Genomic DNA, 16,696 nt, shown 5'->3' with positions numbered 1-16,696 from the left:
GATATGGTTCATTCACTTCTTCCAAGGCTGCATATCTGAATTGTAAAAAAAAAAAATTAAAAAATAATTAAAAAAATAATCTAATGTCTAATGACCTCATTTGGTGGTCTCACAGTAGATCAGGCCATTGCAGTGTCTGCTCCAACTTTGAGCAAGTGGCCACACAACCACTTCTGCTTTAGGTGGACGCAGGGAGTGGGGCAGATGGCCACAAGCCAGCCCAGAAACGCAGCCTGGCTGAAAGCTTGCAACTCGCAATGTGAGACAAACACAAGTCAACAGGAGAGCTGAGATGGGATCAGGACAAAGAACCTGAGATGAACAGCAACATCAGAAACCAAGGAGAGAGCACAGCCAAGACCAGCCGTTCCTCTGGTCTCCTGCCTCGCCTTTGCCAGACCTCTCCGTGAAAGCAAGACATCCCGCCCAGTGCCTAAAATCTCCCCGTGCTTCCAGGACTTCCACTGCCACATTCCCTTTCTGTGAGGAAGCTTATTTCTTGTCTCCTGCACTGTAAAATTTAGTGCAAACCAGCTGCTGTGTTCGGTCTAGGAATCTGTACAATATTGCTGTGGTTAAAAACAGCTTAATATTAACCCCCTCTGGAATGCATGCCTGAAATTGATATTAATGAAACAAGATCAGATATTAATATTCTGTACAGCCGGTTCCTCAAGCTGTGCTGTAGCGTCAAATCAAATCTTTTCCAAAGTCAACGTACAAAATACAAATAGAGGATGGCAGGTCGTATTGACGTGGGAGGAAGCAGCAGGAGCACTTTACAACTTTAGAAGCTCTTAAGTTTGCAGCTATAGGCAGCTATGCTTCCTTTCCTACCACATCTCCCACAGCAGCCATATTAATAGCTATTCAATACAGTAATAGGATCCAAGCTGTACACTTAGTTGTTGGGGTTTTTTTAATCTCCCGGTCAATAACAAAAGCATTTGGATGCTCTTTAGGAGGGAGGAATGATTTTGCGCTCCAGGAACAGCGAGGCATTTGCAGTGCACCTGAGGAACGCTGGCGAAGGATTTCCTTTGCGTGCCTCTGCTCGTGATTGATGTGGTGATACCTTATTTTAACCGGACCCAATTGTACAGATTCACAATTTAATTTTCTTGCATAAACACACACTCAGTGTAATCTTAGTGTGTTCTCCTTAGCTGAAGTTATATAATTTACGTACAATATAGATCCAAACCACCACCTGAGGGTCATTCTTCAGCCAGGAAGAGACCCTTGAGGGTGTCCGAGCACAAAGGCCTTTGGATACATGATTTCTACTCTGGATCTGCCAGGCCTGGGGAATAAATCCGCATTTCTGATCCCAGGCAAATAAGTACAGCCCCGTCCTTCACTTTGCTCTCCTGTAAAATGGTAGCAACCTCCTCTCCTGAAAAAGATCTAATGATAGACCATTCCATTGAAGAACAACTCCCAAGTGGGAGGATGAGGCAGCATCATGTTTCTTCCATCTTCACAGGGGATCAAATTCCCCTTTCTTTCTAATCCAAAGGAGAAAGTAAATTTCTCTCTCAAGAGTACTGCCTGCCTGCAGGTGGCTTGAGGTTTGGTGTACTCCATCTCCACACCTTCAGTTAATTCATCTTTTCTGAATGTTTTGAGTTTGTGCAACTGCTCACTTGGGGAAAGCAATCTGATTTTCTTGTAATCATCTATTCAGTTTGAGGTACATGGGTCCATCTTATTTAAGTAGGCCATAGATATTTATAGCTAAACTTAGAAACAGGAAAAATATTACAGTATTCTCAAAACTTTCACATGTGCAGCCTTCTCACACCAAAAAGATAAAACCCAACTTAGATGTCACTGACGTTTTTTTATCTCTCGCTTCAAACAGCCAAACAATATGAAGCGGCTGCAAAGATTGCTCCCATTAGCCAGCCTTTCCAGCACTCAGCAATCTGCTGCCAGGTTTCTCCAGATGAAAGGATGAAAAATAAACACATTGTCCCCACTATACTTAACATATACAGTCTGAGGAAAAAAAGAATCATCTTTAGACTATTGGAAAAAAAAAAAAAGAGCTATTGTAACTGTGACAGAGAAGTAGATAAGATGTTGCCTTCTGTCTGACCACAGAGCAAGAAGAAAGCCATTCAAACAGCTACTCAGAGGACAAAAGATAAATAAAAATCTGGATTCCTACCTGGTTTGCTGATCTTTGCACAAGGTAAGCCAGGAAGGTACAGTCTGTCCCACTGACTACCACTGTCTTTTCCTCCCCAGAAGATGGGCAGAGAACGGGAACGGGTATGTACTGAAGAAAAGGTTACCCTGATGATTTGTAGTTCAGCCACAAAGCTTCTGGACTGCTGATCTCCTGGCTTTGGTACGATTTGCATCACATTTTTAATTATATTTACGTGGACGGCTTTAACCTCATTAAGGATTCACAGGTAAAAAGCAGGTGCTGAATGAAATCTCATAAAGCAGTGTCTGCTTCATGGGGGCCAGGCTAAGCAGAAGGCTACCTCAACTCCTAATCTCTCTTAGGTTTGTAAAGAGGATATTCATAATTCCACTCAGGAAAAAAAAAATATACGTCAATTGAAGTGAGGTTTATTTGAACTAAAGAGCAAAAAAATGTTATTGTGTGGTTTGGGATGTTTGATCTCATGCTTTTCTGAAGCACAACTATTTAAAAAGAATTTATTCCAGGAACATTTCATCCTTACTTTGTGGCTTATATATATATATATACACACTCACATAAACGACTAAAAAAAATTTACTCAAATTGTAATATTTCCTCTCCCTTCAGGTAAACATAAGAGCTTAACATTAAATCTGTATAAAAAAAAAAATAAATCAGCTCATGCATTCTAGGGACTACAAGTACAGCCAAACTAGGCCCTTGCAGCTGAGTTCACTGCTCTGCATTTGGCACAAGTACAACTGAAATATTCCAGAAGACAGATATGTTACATTCTTTCAGGTGTTTTGAGTTAACATTTACAGTACTCAAGGAATTTCTATTAAAAAACCCTACGTTTCGCGAATTTCAAAACCTTCACTTGGGAAACATGAAGGGAAAGTTTTCACATGACAGAGCATACTTTCCTTTAAAAACACATCAATTGTAACTATAAAATATATTATACATAATACATATAATTTTGTATTTTACATATATAAAATATATAAATTTTAAAATTTTTTTTGTAACAGAGATCCTATTTCTGAAAAGGAGCAGAGAGCACTCCATGCATATAGCTACTTTTACGAAGTGTTTAGAAACGTGTGAAGGAGAACCACTATGGGTTATTACAATACTGCCCTTTGAGGCATGCCAAGGGAGTAAAATTGCTAATGAAGGGTCGTCTTTTGGGACAGGGGCACTCCAGCTTTCTATTTGCGCTGCCACACGTGTGAGCTTTACATTGAAGTTGTGTTTGTGCTCATGGCCTCATTAGATTATAACTCAACTGTTGATTTGAATTCCTGCAAGCCTCGTACACTTGGGACCTGCCCTCTCTCATTTGGAGGGGATCACATAACGGTTATTCCTCTTTACAGCCACGCCGTCCCCTTGTAGCTGAGCCTCAGAGTCGATAACCTTAGGTCTAGTTTTCACATTTAACAAATTTTCCTATTGCTCAATTGGCAAAGGCTGTTCAATACTTAGGCTGGAGCTAAATGTATTAAGCATTAACCATTTCTTTGTCAACTTTTTAAAGTCACATTTTTTAATAGTTGCCTACACTTGTCTCCTTGAATAAATACACCACGATGGCATCTGCATGTCCTGTTACAGGTATCATACCCTGCGACTGCCGTGTACCTGCCATTCCAGCATCCAGACCCACGGTTTCCAAATCAAACCTATAAACGTCATGGTAGCACCTGGAAATCCTTCTAAGCTTCCTCCAAGAGCCTAACAGAGGTAAGAATCCTCATATTTAGGAAAAGTCTGCTTCAAAGTTATTTTTTATATGTGAAGAAAATTATCTATACTTCTTTTACCCCATCCTTGATATTTTGATTTTCTTTCTCTGTTGCAAGCAATAAAATACCTTTATGTTCAATACATGAATAGTGGAGATTTTTTAAAGCCTTACATTTTACAAGGTTTTCCTAAAGCTTCTTAAGAATATGAATGATCTGTGCAATGGCTCCATACATTAAAACGCAACTTGGGTGTACCAATCTCATTCTCTCCCTTTATTCATTACTACAGAGCTACGAACCATCCCGGGATGCCTTGCACTAGGAGGGAAGGTACATAACTGATTTCCTAACTGCACTGTTTACTTTGCATACCTTGTGGGCAAAAGTTGGCAAGAAGGGACTGGAAGCTGTTTGCTTTGAAATTATCACCCCATTTACAAGATTCAAGAGCAAAGTCTTCTAAAATGAGTTAAGATGGAAAAGGAAGTGACTATGCACATGGTTTAACACTATGGAGTGCGCTAGCAGTGCACGGGAGGTCATTAGCTGAGAAAGAAAACCAACAGGTACCAAGAAAGCTCCCCCATAAAGTGCATGTGGACACGATATTTAGAGCACCCATAGAGAATAAAGGCACTAGGCGGTTCTATGCAAAATGGCTGTATTCTGTTTAAAGCCACCTCATGTTATTCCCAATGAAAGTGAAGCTACGCAGGGGCATGGCTGCTATTGCAAGCACAAGCTCAACACCCTAACTTTGTTTGCAAAAGCCTCCTCTTCCCTGACTAATAGGGCCACCCAGGAGGGGATGGGCAGGAAAAGAAGAGAGCTACAGACACAGGCGGGGCTTGATAACACAAAGAGTTTGGCAACAAAATTAGTTTAAGCGAGTCTTGAATCCTCTTTTTTTTTTGGCCTTCCAGCTTCTCAATCCAACATTGTAAAATAACATGTGTTTGCAGGGCCATGCTGTGAAACACATCAGAGATGCAGTGAAATTTTTAAATATTTTTTTTCAAAGCCATATAACAACTACGTATAATATAGTATAATGCCAGATCAGCCCTTCTGTCCAGTTCACAGCACAGCTCCACAAAACAGTCATGGTAGCACAACCAAGCAGCTACTGGCCAGTGATGGCAGGAACTACTTAGAGCAGAATTGCCACCAAAGACTTCATATAATTGAATGATGGTCTGTGCACGCTGCTAACTCGCTTGGAACAGAAACGCTCCCCCCTGTGCCAAGTCATCTCGTGGGTGCGGAGAGCCTGATGTGAAAGTGCTTTGTAGAAGGCTTTGCTCAGGCCAGGAAATCTGGGGATGCAGGTCTGCTTTTGCATAGAGGCTTTTGGGGAGAGGACATAGGATAGCTTACAGAATTAGCAGGTCCCCACCCTTCCTGGTGAAGGAGGAATGCTGCAGCAGCCACTTGCCTTACTTATATATGACATAAATACCACTAAATTGTAGTTTCCGTCTACAGATTCCCCAAAATTCCCCAAAAAGAGGCAATGCCAAAAAAAAAAAAAAAAATCAGAGAGAAATGAAATTACTTGCTAAAGGCAGAAACAAAACCAGAATGCATGAAGTCCCCCGTGAAGAAACCTACAGGACCCCACTGCATGCAGTGGATCGCATAGATGGCACTCTGGACACCAAACCTACACACAAAGCAGCCCAGACTTCTGGTATTCCAGTAGATACGCCTGTTTCATCTGACCAATGTCACTGAACTATTAGCATGGTGCAGGAGCATCTCAGTTTGGGACATACACACAGCAGCAAACAACCTGGCCATGCTATGTTACTGTACATGAAAGATGTGAGCAAAATAGAAAAGTCTGTGAGAGGGAGGGAAAGGAAGCAAGTACGTAGCCATTTCTGGCCACAAATTTACCAGTCTCTTCTTTTCCCAACAAGTAATAACGAGTAATAATGTACAGGAACTCTTCAGTGCTGCCTCATTCAAAAGCTCCTAACTTCCAAGGCTGCTAAACCCTCTTCTGATATCAGAGTTCCTATTCAAGTATAATTCAAGTAGATTAATTATGCCACAGACAACAGAAAACACAATCTGCCTTTTCAAATTATCAGTAGGAGAACATACCATGAAGAGTTTAGTTTCAAGGATGCTGTTTACATTTACTCACTTATTTTACAGGCCTCGGGATCAAAATAAAAAGATAATAACTAATTGCTACAACTGGGAAAAGTAAATTGGAAAGTCCTTACCGAGTACACCTGTACACAATAATATGAACAGCGGCAGTATAAGCAACACAGATTGCAAAAGTGCAATTAAGAGAAGTGGAAAGTGTTACTCTGAGCAATTGAGATACTATGTTTTGATAACTAAGTTACCTTGGAGATGATTCACACACACAAGTTGCTTAATGTCATTTTACACTACAGGTCCAAGAGGTATAAAAATACGCATAAAAATCACTATTAAATCAGACAGTATCCAGGACAATTACAAAGTAAATACATTTTCATGCCAGATTATTGCACTAAATTTGAGGCTGTAATATTTCAACCTAAGCCCAAAGCACATAAACCTCACACAGGCATCTCTTGTCTCGATGCACCAAGCCAACCACACTGCAGTGCTCTACAAGAGGACCTCCTCCTCCTCAAGCAAGCAACATGCTGCTTTGGAAGAAGAAAAGGTGGTTAGAAAAAACCCCCTCAGTCCAAATGAGTTCTTAGCCCACCTGAGCAGCACGACCACTGCTAGCAAAAGGGACTTCTTGGGGCTCAGGCTTCTGTGCAAATAGCTTCCAGGATGAAGTGCCTTTTGATGTGTACTTGTTCCTGCTGGGAGAGACACAGAAAAGATGCTTCAGAGAAGACATAAGACAAGGGACTGGGCAACATGCACAATCAAAGAGAAATAGCTTGCTCAGTGGATTTATGGGTGTCCTACACAAGGAATCATTTTGGAGCTGGCATCTTGAGACATCGTAGAAAATTCCCCGTTTTCATCTGTATAAATGCAAAAGGGGGAAGAGTAAGGAAGGTGAAATATATTGATTTCGCACTGAATACAGCAATTGAAGACTTAAAGATGTGTCATAACAGTCAACAAACATCAAATCAACAGGATTTTAAAAACAGGATATCAAAACATATAGGCCAAATAGATAAAAAATTAGTTAACTGAAAGATCTCAAAAAAGTTGTCATTACTGAGTAACATCACCATGCAACTGCAATGCTCCTTTTGCAATTCGCAATGACTGGAATTATGTTCTATATTACCTAAGTGTTTTATTAGCTACCTGGAAATAAGCAAGTCCTTGGTGGTAAAATTAATGGATTACATGGTTTAGTAGCACGATAAATAAAAATAGAAAGGAAATCACACAGAGTTAGCTCAATCACTTGTCAAGCTGGGCTCATTCCAACCAAAACAGTCTTAAGATATCTGAATGCAGATACACGTATCCAGTAACAAGGAATGCAGGTAAGGTTTGCGAATCGGAGAACTGCGACCTTAAGAAGCAAGGAAACCAGAAGGGACGTGGAGGTCGTCATAGCCTCACAACTAAGCATCGCATTCAGAGCTTCTGTTGTCATTAAAAGGGCTAATATGGTTCATGGATGCAAAGATAAGAGAGTGAACAGAAACAGTGAATGGGGTGGGATGGGGTATGCAATGGTAAAGAGTGACACTGAAACACTGCGCTCAGTTCCACGGTTGATACTCAAAAAAAAGACGTTGAAAATTAGAGAACATGCAGAGCAGAGCTGCAAAAGCAATTAGCATTTTGAGGGGGAAAAAAGCATTATGCATAATCAGATTTAAAGATTCAGTCCTTCTGATAAGCCACACAGACAACTGACAGCTTACTTGATCATCTTTAAGGAAAAAAATTATCAGCAATAAAAACCACTTTAATACAGCCACAAGAAGACTTAAAAGGGACCAACAGATGCAAGTCAAAAGCATAAAAGGCTCCTGTTAGAAACAAGATATAAATCTGAACAGGGAGAAACGAACAGGAACAACATTCTTAAAGATGGATTCTCTTTTTCTCAGTATTTTCAGGATAAGATATGCTTTAGCCCAAGGATTTGTTTGGCCCATAAGCAATAGCCAAGTGAGATGGCCAAACAACTGCAGGACTTGATGGCTCCTCTGACCCTAAACTCCAAATGACAGTCTCAAAAAAGAAAAAAACAAACAAACCCTCAAACCAAACAAAAAACAAAACAAAAAAACCCCAAAAGAGTATTGCCCTGCATTTTCACTAATGCTACTGAACACTGAATTAAATGCACAATGGACTGTGAAATGCTTGCAGATCTTCCCCCAGCTAAATGTCAAACGAAGAGGCCATCTGTTAATAAACATAAACATCATCTCTCTGGAGTTTTATCCAATGTACGAATAAGTAAACTCATACCACCATTTAGAGCTACGGGATTGCCAAGACAGGTGAAGTCTTTTGGTTTTTCATCTCAACAGCTTGGGTGGGCAGAAGGAGACAACACCTGGAGCACACGGCAGATACATATTCCCAGTCACAAAGCCAGCTGCATGGCTGTAGAGTTATTGACTCTTGAAAAACTTCTTCAAAGTACTCACAAAGACACTTTCTGCCCGAGTAAAAGCCTTTCAGACAAAATCACCTCCATTTAGCATGTTTGGGAGGAAAAATAAATAGCCCAAAAGTCACCTATTTCAGTTGCTTTTCTAGGTTTGTAACTTATACCCATAAGGCTGACGTGCATGCATCGCAATCCCAACTAGAGTTTACATGGGGTGTTAGTCAGTTCATGAGGGAAAAAGGTCCAGTTGCTGATGATGTGAACCAAAACCGCACAGAAAAACTTTTTAAAGGTTTTTAACTACTTACTAATCCCACAAGACTGGAAATAGAAGAGGTTAAACTATTGCTTTCATCGCCTTACAATTCAACAGGCCCAACATTAAGTTTATACCAATTTGTCTCATACTGATTAAATGAACATAGCACGTAAGTTCAACACACGCTGTGGCAACATATTAAGGAAGGACAAATTAACGGTCTTCTGATGTATTTAAGAGAGAAGCTGCATATTTTGGACTTCCAATTGCAATGAGCATAACCAGATCCATTAAAGGGAAAGGACTATTACAAGCTGAAGGAAACCATAGCCTACTACTATTAACCATTCCAAGTGCCATGTATCTTCAGGAAAGAAGCTTTTATTTGCTGTGTATGCCTAGGCTAAGTCCAAGCAAAAGATTATTAAATTGTCCTTCTGATTTGGGATGGGAGACCTCACCTTGTATTTCAGTTGCACCCTTTTTACCAAATCAATATGTTTTATTTTTTCTGCCCTCTGCTTTCTTCCTGTGGTTGAATACATTTGACTAATCTCTATTTTCCCACTGGGAAAACATTGGTTAAAGAACTGGTCCTGCATAAATGCTAAACAGTGATGCAACTAGGAATGTAAGAGCTAGATCTTCTTTATATACAGCTCTTACATACATCAGTCAGAAAGAGATACTATCTCTTCTTAAACTATCTAGAAGATAAACAAGAGCCCTGAGGAAAAAGATGCAAGGAGTTCACTCCTAAAATTTGTACATATTTAAAACACAGTCAATTAGTATAGACAGAAGGTTAAGCTTGAAATGTGAGAAATCTTGATTTCTGCATCACTTCACCAAGAGACCCAGCTATCACCCTAATGATCCCTCTAGACATAGCAAGATTAGTGTCAGGTTTATGACAGCTTCCTTCAATCCAAATCGACACGTAGACCTAATCCAGCTTAACTAGAAATATGCTAGCCAGGTCTATTCAGCAATAAGCATGAACGTACCTTGTTCTAAAAAGGTAAGTTCTATAATAATTCAGTTGAAGCACTAAAAATCCCATGGATTCTTATTTAAAGTCATGTTGATCACAGGCAGTTCCTATGCACTTAATCTGGCAGAGTGCTCCCGACAGGTAGCTCTGTGCAGGTCCAGCACAAAAGTAGGGGAAGGACAGCTTAGGGGCAAAGCTTCTCCACAGCTTCCTGGTTTGCTGTAGGACTGAGAAAGCTTTTAAACAACTTTAATAGAAAGAAAGAAAGATGACATATCTGCAACAAAGAAAACTGTGACTGTCAAGTAATACAAAATCCATTCACTGCAAATTACCAAAACCATAGAATCACAGAATCATAGAATGGTTTGGGTTGGAAGGGACCTTAAAGATCATCTAGTTCCAACCCCCCTGCCATGGGCATGGACATCTTCCACTAGATCAGGTTGCTCAAAGCCCCATCCAACCTGGCCTTGAACACTTCCAGGGAGGGGGCACAACCTCTCTGGGCAACCTGTTCCAGTGCCTCACCACCCTCACAGTGAAAAACTTCTTCCTTACGTCTAATCTAAACCTACCCTCTTTCAGTTTAAAGCCATTACCCCTTGTCCTATCACTGCATGCCCTTGTAAAAAGTCCCTCTCCAGCTTTCTTGTAGGCCCCATTTAGGTACTGGAAGGCTGTTATAAGGTCTCCCCGGAGCCTTCTCTTCTCCAGGCTGAACAACCCCAACTCTCTCAGCCTGTCTTCATAGGAGAGGTGGTCCAGCCCCCGATCATCTTCGTGGCCCTCCTCTGGACTCGATCCAACAGGTCCATGTCTTTCTTATGTTGGAGTCCCTAGAGCTGGACGCAATAGTCCAGGTGGGGTCTCACAAGAGTGGAGTAGAGGGGGAAAATCACCTCCCTCGACCTGCTGGTCACGCCTCTTTTGATGCAGCCCAGGATACGGTTGGCTTTCTGGGCTACAAGCACACACTGGCGGTTCATGTTGAGCTTCTTGTCAACCAACACCCCCAGGTTACTCTCGGCAGGACTGCTCTCAATCTACTCATCATCCAGCCTGTATTTGTGCTTGCAGTTGCCCTGACCCATGTGCACGACTTTGCACTTGGCCTTGTTGAACTTCATGAGGTTCGCACAGGCCCACCTCTCAAGTCTGTCAAGGTCCCTCTGGATGGCGTCCTTTTTCTCCAGTGTGTCGACTGCACCACACAGCTTGGTGTCGTCGGCAAATGTGCTGAGGGTGCACTCAGTCCCACTGTCCATGTTGCCGACAAAGATATTAAACACCACTGGTCCCAATACCGGCTCCTGAGGAACGCCACTCATCACTGGTCTCCACTTGGACATCGAGCCGTTGACCGCAACTCTTTGAGTGCGACCATCCAGCCAATTCCTTATTCACCGAGTGGCCCATCTGTCAAATCCATGTCTCTCCAGATTAGAGACAAGGATGTTATGCAGGACAGTGTCAAATGCTTTGCACAAGTCCAGGCAGATGACGTCAGTTGCTCCTCCCTTATCCACCAACGCTGTAACCCCATCGTAGACGGCCACCAAATTTGTCAGGGACGATTTGTCCTAAGTGAAGCCATGTTTGCTGTCACCAATCACCTCCTTATTTTCCATGTGCTTTAGCATAGTTTCCAGGAGGATCTGCTCCATGATCTTGCTGGGCACAGAGGTGAGACTGACTGCCTCCACTTTTTACCTGTGGCCTTACATTAGTGATGCTAGTTAACAAGAAAAGCAAGTAAAACACTAGAAATAAGGTTTTAATTACATAACTAACTTTTTGAAGAAGACACACTTTGATTGAATAAATCAAAACTACTAATTTCACTTGCTTCCAGGATCACAAAGCTGTTTACCCAAGGGCAGGCAGTAGAAGAGGGCATGTCGAAAATGAACCTAGAAAGTCAGAAACTTGGAAGCTAACCACAAAGGTGGAGCAAGGTCAGAAGCGCCTCAGAAGGCGCCGGGTGGACTCTGTCCACCAACCAGTGCCAAGGCTCCCAAGCCCGGGGAGCTCGGTGCAGAGCTAATCATCAATCCGCACTGGCGCCACCTCCCAGAAGCCAAATTCCAAAGAGAAACCGAGCGTCCCAACAAGCACGTGGCTGGTGACCACAGCTATGCTGACACATTCCTGGGGACAAACTCTGCCCCGCGTTATGGTGGTCTCGGGCTGAGCAATTGAGCAGGGGCTGATCATCAAATTGGCTCTGAGATTTTTTTTTTAATAATCATTACTAATATTTGTTAAGCACAGACACTTTTGGACGTTATGTCAACAAGTAAGTCTTCCCTCAACCATCTGAGATGGAAACTTAGAAAGATCCAAAAGCGATGTATTTCCAGAGACTTCACTGCAGAGCAGAAACAGAAATACTTGATTTTAACAGACAACCAAATTCCTATCTGCCTAAAGAAAGTAAGTCCCAACTCCACAAGGTGCCCTGAACAGCTCTCCAGTCTCCCCCATTGCTCCAGGGCTTGGGCAAGCACGTGCCCTCTCCCTCCTTCATCCATCCTCTGGAGCCTCCAGGGGCAAGGACTCCTCAGCCTCTTTTTGTAGCCAGATCTAAGCAGTTTTGTAGATAGTTAGAGAGCTTTTTGTACCACTAAGCCACTGATGGTTAGATAAAATGGCTATCTTCAACTCCTTATTTCCACTTTGTCTACATGAGTTTTCACCAAGCAAAGAGTAGAAGGTTAAACCACTTACTATCCAAATACTGTTTGTTTGGTTTTTTTAAAACAAAGACCCCCTCAATAACTTACTCAGGCTGTGTTTTATATTTTTTTTAAACAAGGATTAACAGACCAATGTCAAGTCCAAGCCAGCCTCATACTTAAACAAAACTCTTAAAGTAATACTCCACTAATTCTAGTTACCCTTGGCTTTATCATAGCTAATAATGGCCTTTTTCTTTTTTTTATTCCAATGGTAGCCATTTAAATGGAAGAGGACCCCCCCACCATAAGCTGAGCTTCACAGCTTCTCATGGTGCATGAGAAAACCTGCAAGAAAAGCCAAAATAAATATCGACTACTGAGTTGAACATAAAGATAAAGGTGAAGAAGTAGGAGGAACACCACATTGGGGTTGTTTGTTTACTTAATTCCACCCTAATTATTTAGACTCTCATCTCACTAACAGCTGTGCAGGTGCTAACTTTACTTCAAGAAGGACCTACAGTTTTTGTTTGCATAAATCAAGTACGTTTAATCAAGTGCACATTAGCTCATCAACACATTGGATCTGATGAGGAATTGCATAAGTGACAATGCCAAGCTATTTTGGTGAATATTCATTATATCTCTGCGGAACAGTCTGACTGGAGGAGAGTGAGAACAAAATGACAGTAAAAGAACGGTAGCAATTACTTTACTAGCAGTTAACGTTGCCATTAACTGCTTGCTGGCAAGAGCTTAAAGTTGCAAACCCCAATTTAAGCTTGTTACCTTAATTTTACAATTGTAATTCAATATTCAGAATGTGACACTAGTGTAATAAATATTTCCATTCAGTGCTTCGTACAATAAATAATTTAAAAGTGTACGAAAGTTCCAAATTATAGCCATTACAGAAATACAAATGCTTAGTATTACATCTTCATAAAAATAAATAGATGTGCAAACCATTTTCTCAAAACCAAGCCAGAATCCAAACACATTAGCAACAAGTCACTGGAATTTTTTTGTTCTTAATAGGTATTCATGAAGAGATCTCCCTTCAAAATGTGGTTTGTTCTTAGGGAGCTTCTGCATGCAAGGCAAACAGCTCCCAGTTTTGTAAAGCTATTTAAAGCCTTTATCCCACTTTCAACAACATCTGTAGGAAAATTCAGGCAGAAGAGGGCCGTGCCCTTAGTGAGGATATTTTACATAATAGGTCTTCAAGTTAGATGGACAAAGCAAGATTTGGCTAAAAGAAAAAACCCTTTGTTCACTTGCTAATTCCCAGAATGGATGAAGGAGGAGGAGTGGAAGAGGAGGGCTGTTCAGGTGCACAGTCTACTACATCCTTCTGAAACCCAGAACCCCGCGTGCTGTGACCGACCTACCAAGGAGGTCACATAACCTCTTCTTGTGCAGAGCTGCCTCCCCGCTACCACTGCCCACCGAGACACAGCACGAGGTAGTTCGCTGGAGTCACATTTGCCATCTCAGAAGAACGTAGGTGCTTACGGGCTCTGGTTGACGGCTGCAGCTCGATTTAGCTGACCCCAGCTGTTTGTCTTGTCCCTCTGCCAGGACAGAGAGATGAACAGGAGGCTCATGCTACTGGACTTCACCACATTACAGACTAATGCGAACAGCCATAAAACACAGTTTACATTGATATGTCCGGCTGTAAACTCTGGCAGATTCGAAGTCCAACAGAAAACAAGTCTGAATGGCAGAGTAACCTCTGGCAAAGGGACAGGATGAACAGCTGGATGCTTCAGCTCCTGGAGCATAAGTCAGAGTCACAAGTGTATTTATTGTGCTATCCTTCCCACGTCATCAACAATCCAGGAGTATCAAAGAAGTCTTATTATCAACACTGTTGTAACAGACTATCACGAGCATCCAAAGCTTCAGGTGCGTGTTCTGGGGGTTCATTTTACTACAAAGCACAGCATCACATTTTGGTGGGTTGATCCCAGCTTCTTACAGTTACGTTAGATCACTTAAAAAGCTTTTGGTACCAGAGGCAACCATTCAAACTCCTTTCCAAACGCTGCCACCATTTACTTTCTGTATTGGTTTAGGTAATATATTCTAAAAAAGATAATTTTCTACTTCACATGCAATCAGACTAGGTTCCCACCAGGGCTGCAGACACACAAGTCTTCAAGGCAAGGAGGACAAGCCACGCCAGGCTCGGAAGCAGACTTCCTCCCTTTTGTTTTGGCTGGAAGCATGCTCTGTTCTGGCTCTTCCATCGCAGGCGGCAGCCCCCATACCCAAACGCGCCGGATCTGTCTGGCAACCCAAGAGGCAGGCTGGGCATTAAGTGCCAGCCCAAAGTGCATGTGTAATCTCACTCCCTAGCTTACAGCGAAAGGGTCACCCAGCTGATTTGCCTACAGCATGGTACGCAACCCTGCTCCTGCAAGGCCAGTTATATATTTCAAGCTTTGGAAAGTGAAAAAAAAAAGAAAAAGATTTTTCAGCCCGGCTTTGGGGTTGACGCCTTCAGAACTGTAAAGCAAGCTGAAGCCAATCCTAGGTGCATACCAGCAGCCTATTACTTACCAACCTTTGCTTCCTTCTAGATTCCATTGTAATGAGAACATAAACAGTAAAATAAGCATATATCTCCCTTGAATGAATTACCTATTCAGAGTTCCCTCTGGTGTTCAATAAGCTAATCATCACATTCAAGGTAACAGTGTTAGTTACAAAAGCATCAAGTTCCCTCACAAGCAAGTTATCATTCCATGACGAGCTCAGCAATAGGGATGGGAACGTAGTGTTGTAATTCACGGACAACAAAGGCAATGCTATTTTCCATGAGATCTCAGAGACGCGATAAACTTATGCTTCCTTCTTTGTATATTCACCCGAGTGTCTGATTAACCCAGAAAGTACCCGAGTCGTTACTGATCCCTTCTGTCTCCGGGTGTTACCGAGACTGATGCAGTCTCTCAGAAGGCAAAGTCACAAGTCACAGGTACAGCCTAGCTAAACAAGGAAGGCAGAGGTGTTCTGCAGCTCCCGAATAACTATGCCTTGAGTCACAACCCTTTCCAGCCTCGCGCTTTCATTCGCCTGCACGAAACACAAGCAAAGTACAGTCTATCTAATTAACAGTTTGGAAAGAAAGTTTAAAGCTGCCTCTGCAAAGAGACAAAACGCGTTTGCAGGAAAACCCAAATGAGCTCCCGAGCCGGCGGTGTGAAGGCGGAGCGCGGGGCCGGCACCGGGCCAGGGCGAGCCGCGACACCGGGGCAGCTAACCCCAGCCGCGCCGAGGGGATTGCGAAACTCCCAGCAAGAGCAACCAGCCCCCACCGAGCGGGGCTGCGCTCCGGCGGCGGGGAGCTCCGCCGGGCACCGGCGCTCCCCGGCTGCCGGGCAGGAGCAGCCGCCGCCCCGCGCCTCCCCCCGGCCCTGCGCGGAGGCTTGCGAAAGGCGCTCCAAGTCCGGAGCCGCCGCCTGGGAGCCCCTTAACCAAAACCATCTGGGGCGCGGGCAGCGCGGCGGAAGCCCCCCCCTCCGCCGCCCTGCCCCGCGGCCGCCCCGGCCCCGGGGGCCGCAGCCGAGGAAGGGGGAAGTTGCTCTGCCCGCGATTCAGCAGCTCCCGAGCGGCGGGGGGGGGGGAGACGGGGGGGACCTCACCGCGAAATCCGCCCTCCCAGCCCCATCCCGAGGCGCGCAGCGGCAGGGCTGGGGGCTGCGTTACCTTCAACAGGTGCAGGCGCCGGCGGGAGGAGCCCCGCGGGCGCGGACCGTCCGAGTTGCCCGAGCGGGAGCGGCGGCGCCCGGGAGCCCGGGGCGGGCGGCGGCGGGCTGGGCAGAGGCGCTACGGCAGCCCCCGGCGGCCGCCCATGCTCCCGGCGGGCCCCGCCGCCGCCACAGCAGCCGGAGTCAGCGCGAAGGCGGCAGCGGCTGCGGCCACCTCCGAGAGGAAGGAGGAGAGCGGCGGGGAGCGAGGGAGGGGAAGGCAGGGAGAGAGAGGAGAGAGAAACCGCCCCGAGAGAAATTAATCATCACATGACGGTCGCGATCCGCCGCCGCCCCCCGACAGCCGGAGCCTGAGCCGGGGAGCCGGGGAAAAGCTGCGAGGAGGGGACACACCTGTAGGCGCAGCACATATCCGCCGTGAGCACAATGCGAGACAGGAAACTGAAAAAACAGCCCAGGGAAGGAGAGAGGCTCCCGGTTCGTCCCTCCTTCCTCCCTCCCTCCCTCCGTCCGTCCTCCTCCTCCTCTCTCCACCCCCTGCCCCCGGTCAGGCTCCGCTTGCAGCGCTGTCTC

The 16,696-nt window shown here is 44.1% G+C and overlaps 1 protein-coding gene across 1 annotated transcript in view; it reads right to left on the bottom strand.

Moving 5' to 3' along the window:
- The window catches only part of PLXNB2 (plexin B2), a 265,036-nt gene extending 248,853 nt beyond the window's left edge, over window positions 1-16,183 (bottom strand). Inside the window, exons 1-2 of the mRNA XM_050891898.1 lie at window positions 16,122-16,183; window positions 6,632-6,734 (exon numbers count right to left, since the gene is read on the bottom strand). The gene's annotated coding sequence lies outside the window, so the exon portion shown is untranslated. The remainder of the gene's footprint in view (window positions 1-6,631; window positions 6,735-16,121) is intronic.
- Window positions 16,184-16,696: the final 513 nt, after the last annotated feature.

This window comes from Gymnogyps californianus, chromosome 1 (genome assembly GCF_018139145.2).
Source record: "Gymnogyps californianus isolate 813 chromosome 1, ASM1813914v2, whole genome shotgun sequence".
In the NCBI taxonomy this organism is placed as follows: Eukaryota; Metazoa; Chordata; class Aves; order Accipitriformes; family Cathartidae; genus Gymnogyps; species Gymnogyps californianus.
Note: the sequence above shows the minus strand (reverse complement) of the source record. Positions and strands in the feature narration are given on the sequence as shown.